We start from the raw sequence: 8,729 nt of genomic DNA on the forward strand, positions 1-8,729 counted from the left end.
GAGTTTAATGTGGTCCAAACACTCAATTTCAAAATTTAGCTTAGTTGTTTTAGTTTTCCTGAGTGATTTCTAAGACAACTTTTCAATTCAGTGGTCGACTTTTTTTTTTTTGTTTTTGTATGGTTGATTTCTCTTTTTACCCCATAGATTTTGAAGGTAAAAGCCAATTATGTTGAGACCTGGGAAACTGGTCCTTCAAAATAAAGTAAAATGTTTTGGTCTGTGGTTTTGTTCATGGAGACACAGAACAGACCATGACAAGCTATTACATGTTTTTAGTTATACTTCACCCTTCATTACTTTTGCTATAAAATATTCTAGATTTTTTGTCCTTATATACACTTGTGAAAAAATTGAAAAGACAGTGCAATGTTTGTTCATGAATCATCCAAATGGCACCCAGACTCCAACACAACATCGTTGCGTAGCTATTTGCAACTCCACTTAATTGAATTTTGCAATGCAGTTTCACAATGCCACTTTCTAAGGCTCCCTTTGTCAGAATCCTGTTCCTCAGCATTTAAAAATCCCAGTCAGGCTGCAGAGGGGAGGATTTCAGCTCTGCCTGCTCCTGGCTTTTCATCATCTCTCCCTGCTCCGTGCCTCGGGCAGAGCGATGGAGGGAGGGAGATGGGAGAGATGGATGGATGGAGTTGGGTGGAATGGACGGAGTTGGGAGGGATGGAAGGAGGGATGGAAGAAGGAATGGAAGGAGGGATGGAAGGAGGGATGGAAGGAGGGAGTTGGGAGGGATGGAGGGAGGTGGGAGGGATGGAAGGAGGGATGGAAAGAGGGAGTTGGGAGGGATGGAGGGAAGGAGTTGGGAGGGATGGAGGGAAGGAGTTGGGAGGGATGGAGGGAGGGAGATGGGAGGGGTGGAGGAAGTTGGGAGGGATGGATTGAGGGATGGAAGGAGGCAGTTGGGAGGGATGGATTGAGGGATGGAAGGAAGCAGTTGGGAGGGATGGATTGAGGGATGGAAGGAGGCAGTTGGGAGGGATGGAGGGAGGGATGGAAGGAGGGTGTTGGGAGAGATGCAGGGAGGGAATTTGGAGGAATGGATGGAGGGAGAGAGGGATGGATGGAGAGAGTTGGGAGGGATGGATGGATGGATGGATGGATGGATGGATGGAATTGGGAGTGAGTTCGGAGGGATGCAGGGAGGGAGTTGAACCTCCCAGTCCTGGCACATTCTGATCCTTTGACATCACTCAGGGAACCAACAGCCCCAAGCAGTCACCCACAGCCTCTGGTGCCTCTTCATCACTCAGTGGTCATGGTTTTAACGCAGCCTCTGATCTCCTCCTGCTCTGCCACAGCAGAGCTGTGAAGTCTCCTGTTCTCCAGCACAAAATGGGCTGTTTTGGTAAAATTTTCAACCCTCCTGCCAAGCTGTGATGCTGAACGGTGGGAAGAGCTCGTTATGCCTTAATGACCTGAGTGGATTCAGTGTAGGGCTGGGAGAACAAATGTTTATGGAGGGATGAAAAGCAAAAAAAAAAAAAAAAAAAGGGTTTTACAGAGAGGTATGATGTCACCCAGATCACAGCCTATTTCTGGAACTAAGCTGTGAAACCCATGATACATTTTGACACATAAATGTTGCCAAGGAAAACTGATAATATAATTGTTAATATGGTCACAGCCAACTGTTTTTCAGATAAGGAGTTAAACTCTTCTATGCAATACAGTATTTGTGGAACGTAGCACCTAGTCATTCCATGCTTTCATTGGCTCTGGGATTACTTATATCATATTTAAATAAAAGGACTAGATTATTGGGTACCCTAAGAACAATGGATTGCTTATGGTCTTGCAGCATTTATCTTAAGTCAATATAAAAGTTTTGAGTTCCAAAGCCTGTGTCAAGGGCAGTGAAACAAGGGCCACATTCAGTGAACAAGTGATTTGTTTATTTTTTAATGCACATTTAAGTATCTTATGTTGGGGACTCTGCGGTACTTAGATGATTCAGTTAAATACAGCTTAATTTGAAAAAAAAATTGTGTCTGTGTGAGGAACCAAATCTGATAGAAAATATTAAAGGTTATTATGTGCAATTTGTTCTAGACAAGACTAATGATCAAACAACTTCCTCATCTCTGCCACAGCACAATTTCCCCTGAGATAGAGGTCCATTTTTCCATCCTTCATATGAGCTCTGTTCCTGGGAGCTTGACAGGGCTCCACAATGTAATTACAGAGTGATTAGGAGTAAGTAATACCAGAAAAGGAGAGATACTTTATAAGTGCAGATATGGAAAGGAAGGGACAGGTTCAGATATGAAACAGAGAGAGACACTGTAGCCCAGAGACATCAAACTGCTCTGAGGGGCTCAGGACACAGAGAATGACAGCCAGGACTCAAGGTGTGCAGGGAGCAAGTGGAGCACTGAAGGGTGAAGTTTGGGCACAAAAAACAAGCAGAATGTCTCTGTCACTTGCATAAAGGCAGGCAGGCCAGAGTTCAAAAGATGTTTAGGTGACCAAAGAGTTTCAGAGAACCAGAAGTCTTCCTGAGTCTTAGGCAATTATGTTCTCCTCAAAAGCTTATAGTGTCCTTTTTTCCCCATGTTTACAGACAGACAATTTATCTTTAAATATAAGATTATAAAATGGTTTAATTATTTAAATCAATACTTCCTATTCCTTAAATTCTGAAATTTCTGATTGCAATGAAATAAAATGAATTTTTTTATCCTGCTCTGCAGTGGATCCCTGCAGTTCATTTGCAGCTATGGCCAATTTACTCTCTTATAGAAAGAAAAATAGGTCTCTGGTTGAGTGTTTCCTTCAAACACAGAATAACATCTCTTTACTGCTGACCCTTCCCCCTCCCAGTGTGGGAATGGAGTGAGTGATTTTGGCCATGAACACGCTGAGCTTCTGGCTTTGATGGTGTTTGAAGGTCCATGAACAATTCCTTCGGGAGTGATTAGTGCTGGTGCTATTCCCACTTCCCCAAAAGCAGCTTTCCTGCCCTGGTGTGATGCTGTGCTGTCCCTGGAGTGGGTGCAGGGTCAGTGGAGGGTGGATCCCCATGTCCAGAGCCCATCTGGGGTGTCTGTGCAGAGCTGCCTGGGCTGGGCTGTGTTTTCCCAGCTGCTCTCTTGGCTTCCAGCGCCAGCTCTGAGTGTTCAGGGTCTGTAAAACACCATCTCCCCACGGTGGGAAGCCTGGTGGTGTGAGCAGTGAGCTCCATCAGATGGTGCTGGATGGAGTTAAGGGAAATACATCTGAGAAAGAACCACTTCTACCTCCTTGAGCCCAGTTCTTTCTGCCAGAAAGTCTCTTCCCAGGTGTCTCTTCACATTGCCCAGCAATGCCTGCAGGAGAGCTTGTCTTTTTCTTTTTCCCTGCTTAATAGATCATAACTTACCATTTTACTAAACTAGCAGAAAGGTTTGGAGTCTGCTCTCCTCTGATTCCCTGCCTTGAGCCAGAGTTTCAGGTTATTTTTCTAATGTACACTGATTTATCTTTTCCATTCTCAAGTTGCAGTTTCCCAAATAACAGGTCAGGGCTGAGTGGCAGGGTGGAAGGGGGTGGCCAGAAGACTTTTTTATATATTATTCCTCCTTTCTGAAGGTAGGACACGAATTCCAGAGGACTCAGCAATGCTGCCAAGTCAGCATCAGCTCAATCCCAACCTTCACTGCAAGTTGTTGGCCGAGGAGCAGCAGAGTGCAGCCTTGCCTGCTGCAGCTTGGGTTTCTGTGTAATTGGTTCCCATGTTACTGAACTTACAAGGTCAAATTACACAGCCTGGCCTCAGCAGGGACCTTTCCATGGGCACAGAGCCAATCTCATGGCTGTGTGTCTCCCATTCAATGGGAGCCAGAGGACCAACTCATCCACCTGCACTCTCCTCTGGTTGGAGACCTCCTGGTCTAGGCGATAATTGAGGTCTTCAAGTGCTGAGCCTACAGCAAATGCGAAGACTTGGGCAGAAGTTAGGCCAGATGAAGGCAGAACTTATTAGACAGAGCAGGGCATGGCTATTTGGAAAGATTTAGCTGTATTTTTGGTGAGGAGGTTTAACTGGGGACAACACAGCTAATCCTGCGACGCAGAGATGGAAAACTTGCATTTATACCCTGAATATCAACTGTTGGTGCCAGTTGTGGAAATTGTAACCCTTGTGGGAAACAGGTGTTTGCTCACTCCAGTGTTCACAGAAGGACTCTCTTCCCCAAAACCCCCTCAGTTTGCAGAGAAAAAGCTGTTTGTACATAAAGAACTGTCACGCATGTTTCAGATTCTTAATGTCTATGAAGTTTCGATTACCCAGTGAAGGAGGAAAAAGAAAAAAAAAGAGTGTCATGAGTATCATGTGACCAATTCATTTAAGAAATTATGTGGCCCCTCAACACTTGGGGATCTGTGTGTAGCTGGCCCTGCTATGCTTGTTTTCCCCTCATTACTGACCTCTTTGTACAGATGGGGACTGAGGAGTGAAAAGATGAAACACCATGTGACAGCCAAGCAGGGAAACTGCAGCTGAGTCATGGACACAACTCGAATTTCCCAAGGATTAAGCTCTGAAAACCATCTGTAGGTGACAAAGAGCCAGGCAGGGAAAACCCCAGCCTTCCACAGAAAGCCAGAGATAAGGGAAACATCTTAAGGACTGATGTAAAGGTGGAGTGAACCCGTCCCACCGTGTGATTAAATGATTCCCATCAGCCATGGTGTCACAAACAGGAAACATGTGGCATTTCTGCCATTCCTCAGCCCTCAGCAGGCAGCTTTCTGCAGTACTTCTCCAGAGTCCCACCTCTCTCCCAGGCAGTTGCAGAGTTCACAAAAATCAGGAGGAATTAAGGTTGGTCACGTTTGCCTCGTGAGCACAACAGGTAATGGATTCTGGGGACAAGGAAACCAGGAAGGAAATCAGGAAGGTTAAAAAAAAAACAATCCCTAATATTAGTTTGGCCTCTCCCCTTGCTCCCCCTCTCCTGAAACACCCCATGGCCGGCCTGGCAGTCACACCATGGGCTTAGCATCCACCAACAGAAGGGTGAGAACTGCTGTCAGCAGCTGTTTGTGGGGTGGGGTTTGTCTTGGGTAGACAAAGTGCCTGTCTTGGCGGTGTCTGATCTGTGGGATGTGGTTCTCCATCACCCCACATCTCCATCCTGCACCTGTGCCAAGAGCCAATTCCACCCCTTGTGTGTCCACAGCCTAAAAATCAGATGGGGCCACAAGCAAGGGGGAGACAGAAGTACAGGTGGGGCTGGAGGAAGGTAAACAGCAGTGGTGACCAGAAGAGTGGTGCTAAACACCTTAGCAATAATAAACTAATTATCTTTGCCCAAACCTCCATTAGCAAAGTGGCTACCACTCCCAAAAGGAGTGATTTCTTTGGGACAGCATGGTCAGGCCATCTGTTGGTGAGGGGACACTGCTGACCTGAGGCTTCTTCCCAATTCTCACCCACAATCCGGATGGAAATCTCTTCCTCCACGTGTCAGGGCAGATTCCAGTACTTCAGTTCAAAGGCAGTGCCAGCTGAGAGCAGGTTTCTATTCCATGGCAGTGTGGTGATCATGCTGCTTTCTTGTGGCTGTGGATGGTGATGGGAAAAATAATTCGATAAGTCTGCAGAATGTTTTTATTGTCATGTCAACAAAATATTTTCTGCCTCCACAGACTGTGGAAGTACTTAGCATGCAGCATCCATCCAGTTTTGGAAAACACTTGAAAACCACTGACAGAATCTCACTATTCCTTTTTTTAGCTCTGTAATGAAAAAGCAAACAAGAAATATGCTGATTCCCAAAATGAACTAATTTTTTTTTTCTGAAGCAATTTAATTTTTTAGCTTTGATCTGATACCAGAACCCAAAGGACTTACTTGCTATTTCTAAATAATGAGTCTAATGTTTATGCTCTGAGCCTGAACTTTTCTGGTTTTGGAAAAAATGTGACTTTACATAAAAGTCCTTTGATTAAGAGATCTGCAGTCAGAGGAGTTTTCGATACAATAATGAAAAGGCCTTTCAGATCGCTCACTCGAACACTGCTCAGCACGATATTACTCAAGAAGGGAAGAAGCCGACAGAACAATCACACTATTAGTCTTTGCTTTGCCAAGTGTTGTGTTAGTCATATTCCTATGGTAAAATCTCCCAGAAGTGGCTCAGAGCAGTCCTACCCTGCATGGAGCAATGCATGCCTGCAAACGCACCCTGACCTGGGTGGTCTCTCACCCTGCCTCTCTCCTTTGATTGTTTTTTGACCCTGTCTCAGTGAGGCTTTAGGAGCTGATTGCTGTACAGAGGGGAAGTGTTTGGAGGAGAAACAGAGGCTATTTCCTCCTGCTAGGGGCCAAATTCCCCTGCAGCAGAGATGGTACCTCCAGCAGGCTGCAGCAGGCTTTTGTTCCCAGCAAGATCACAGCTCAAAGCCCAGCTCTCCCCTGCCTGATCCCATTCCCTGCAGTGCACCCACCTCTCCTGGGTGCCAGGAGCACCCAGTCCCGGGTTGAGCACCCAGGGGCTCATCCAGCCTCCTGTGAAGGTCACCCTGCTGTCCTGGTCCTGCTTCCCGAGACGTGGGATGGAAAGAGTGCCCCTGGCACTTGCTAAGTAGGTTGGAGTTTGGAAGCAGAATGCCTGTGTTATTTATGCAGAACTGACATGTCTCTTTGTCCTGAGCCATGTGGCCCAGATTCCAGCCCTTGTATCTACAAAACATTACTCATGTGAGCTCCTCTTTCAAGTCCTTGATTCCAGCGGGATTACTCACATGTGCACGCACACCCAGGGCTCTGCAGAGCAGGGGCAAACCCTGCTGCCTCCAGCTGCTTTACACCACAGCTCTGCAGATCAAAATCTGACACGGGAGCAGCTCAGTGGGAAAAGGAAAATTAGCCTGATACCTCCTTGGTGTTCTCCTTCCACATTCCCACCTCCACTGCTGGGGCAGCCTGCAGGAAGATCTGCTCCCCTCTACCATCAGGGCATTGCTGCATGCTAGGGGTTAAAATGAGAAAGCCCTTTGGTTTTGGAGATTTATTGCTTTCCTCCTGCTATATTTGTAAAGCTCATCATTAAGGTCAGCCATCCCCACCCCTGCAGCTGTCTGTAGATTTTTTTCTCTGGTTCTAGAGTTGTACTTTACTGAGGAAATCATAATTATTAAAACACACCAGGTCACGCTCTAGATGAACTTGGAAACAGTTCAAATATGTTTCAGGTTTGAAACTATGTAGCAGCTATGGCCAAGTGGTGAGTTCATAACAAAAGAATGGTTAATTTCACACTTCAGATAACATTTCCCCCCGGAAAGTGGTAAAGCATATTGGGACAGGAATTATTAAAGGTCGAGAACACTGGAGACACATAATCACTCATTAGTCCTGATAATTAGATATTAAAGGTAGGCTCAGGGAGTAGGCAGAGTGGTTCTGCCTGAATGAGTGTGTGTCCCTTACCTTTAAATAACTCTTTTTAAGTTTTTCATCTTCAGAAAGGCACCATGACTTTGTGGGCTCAGCGTGGGACATTTGAGAGCTAACCCTCAAGTGGCTCTCCACCTGCTGCAGGTCACAATTCTGGCTGTATGTCATCAGACAACACCATCAGGCCATCACTAGAAATAAAATTTACAAACTGTACTCTGAAATAGCAGCAAAGAAAACATGCACATCCCTCTCTCCCTGAGTCACCTCCCCCTGTGCCTTGGGATGGTGGGAGGAAAGCAGTGGCAGATGTTTCCTAGAAATCTACATCAAAGCTAATCACTGCTGAAAACTGCAAAAGAGATTTTGATACAACAGGCTTTGAAAGACCAAACCTCCTCTGCACAGACAGCAGCCTCAAATGGCCCTCTGTGAGCCTCTGTGAGTTTTGTGGCTAAACCAGGTTGATCTTTATTGGTTTTCTTCCAAAACTGAGCTCTGCCATGCAAACCTCCCCTACTCCATTAACCTGGATTTCAGTGTTGAGGCTTATCAGCAGTGCTTAAAAAAAATGACTTAAAATAATGTTTCTGTTGAACAAAAAACCCACCCCAAATCCCCCAAACTATCTCTGCCTTCCTGGACACTGACATCCAAAAATGCTGGATGTTCCAAACCCTCCCTCAGCAGCTTTTCCCTGGAAACAGCCCCAGCCCAGCCCAGGCTGCCCACACATCCTCCAGGTCTCCAGTATCACCCGGGACCAGGGGAGAACACACAGTGCAACTCAACTTGTGCAGCTGGGGCTGTGAAAGTCTACTCAAGGGGAAAATCAGGAGGTGTCTCACTTTAGGAGCACATCTCAGAGGTACATGCTACTGTCACCCTCATGTCCCACTGCCGGGGCTGGGGGGTGACACTGGGCTCCAGTCTGGGGCTTTGGGGAAATCAGTGGCACCCCCAGCTGCTGGGGTGGAGGGGAAAGGTGATGCTTTATCTGGGTTATTGCCCTAGCTGAGGGTCTTTTATTTTCTCAGCTGTGCACGGCCATGGACATGCCCACAGTCTGTCTTGGAATCGTGTCCCAGTGGTGGCTGTTCAGCTGCACAGCAATGAGGTCAAGAGGCTGAGCCTTACCTCTGAATTTTCCTTCTTTTCCAGGTATCATATTTTATTTATAATTTAGAAAGAACTTGCTCATGCCTTTGTGGGAAAAAAAAAGAAAAAAAAAGGAATGGTAGTGAGCATTCAACACCAGTTTCATTTTTCATCACCATTATCAAGGCTTGGATTTTAACTTAGGAATGTCCTTATCTAAAATGAA

At 46.0% G+C, this 8,729-nt stretch overlaps 1 long non-coding RNA gene across 1 annotated transcript; it reads right to left on the reverse strand.

Annotated features, from left to right (window-relative positions):
* Positions 1-1,891: 1,891 nt before the first annotated feature.
* On the reverse strand, positions 1,892-6,633 carry LOC146430721 (uncharacterized). Its single transcript, XR_014855085.1, has 3 exons — positions 6,454-6,633; positions 5,437-5,566; positions 1,892-4,866 (listed from the first exon to the last, which is right to left on the reverse strand). It is a non-coding gene; the product is annotated as an uncharacterized LOC146430721 (long non-coding RNA).
* Positions 6,634-8,729: the final 2,096 nt, after the last annotated feature.

Source organism: Lichenostomus cassidix, chromosome 14 (genome assembly GCF_008360975.1).
Source record: "Lichenostomus cassidix isolate B80296 chromosome 14, HeHo_3.0, whole genome shotgun sequence".
NCBI classification, from domain to species: domain Eukaryota; kingdom Metazoa; phylum Chordata; class Aves; order Passeriformes; family Meliphagidae; genus Lichenostomus; species Lichenostomus cassidix.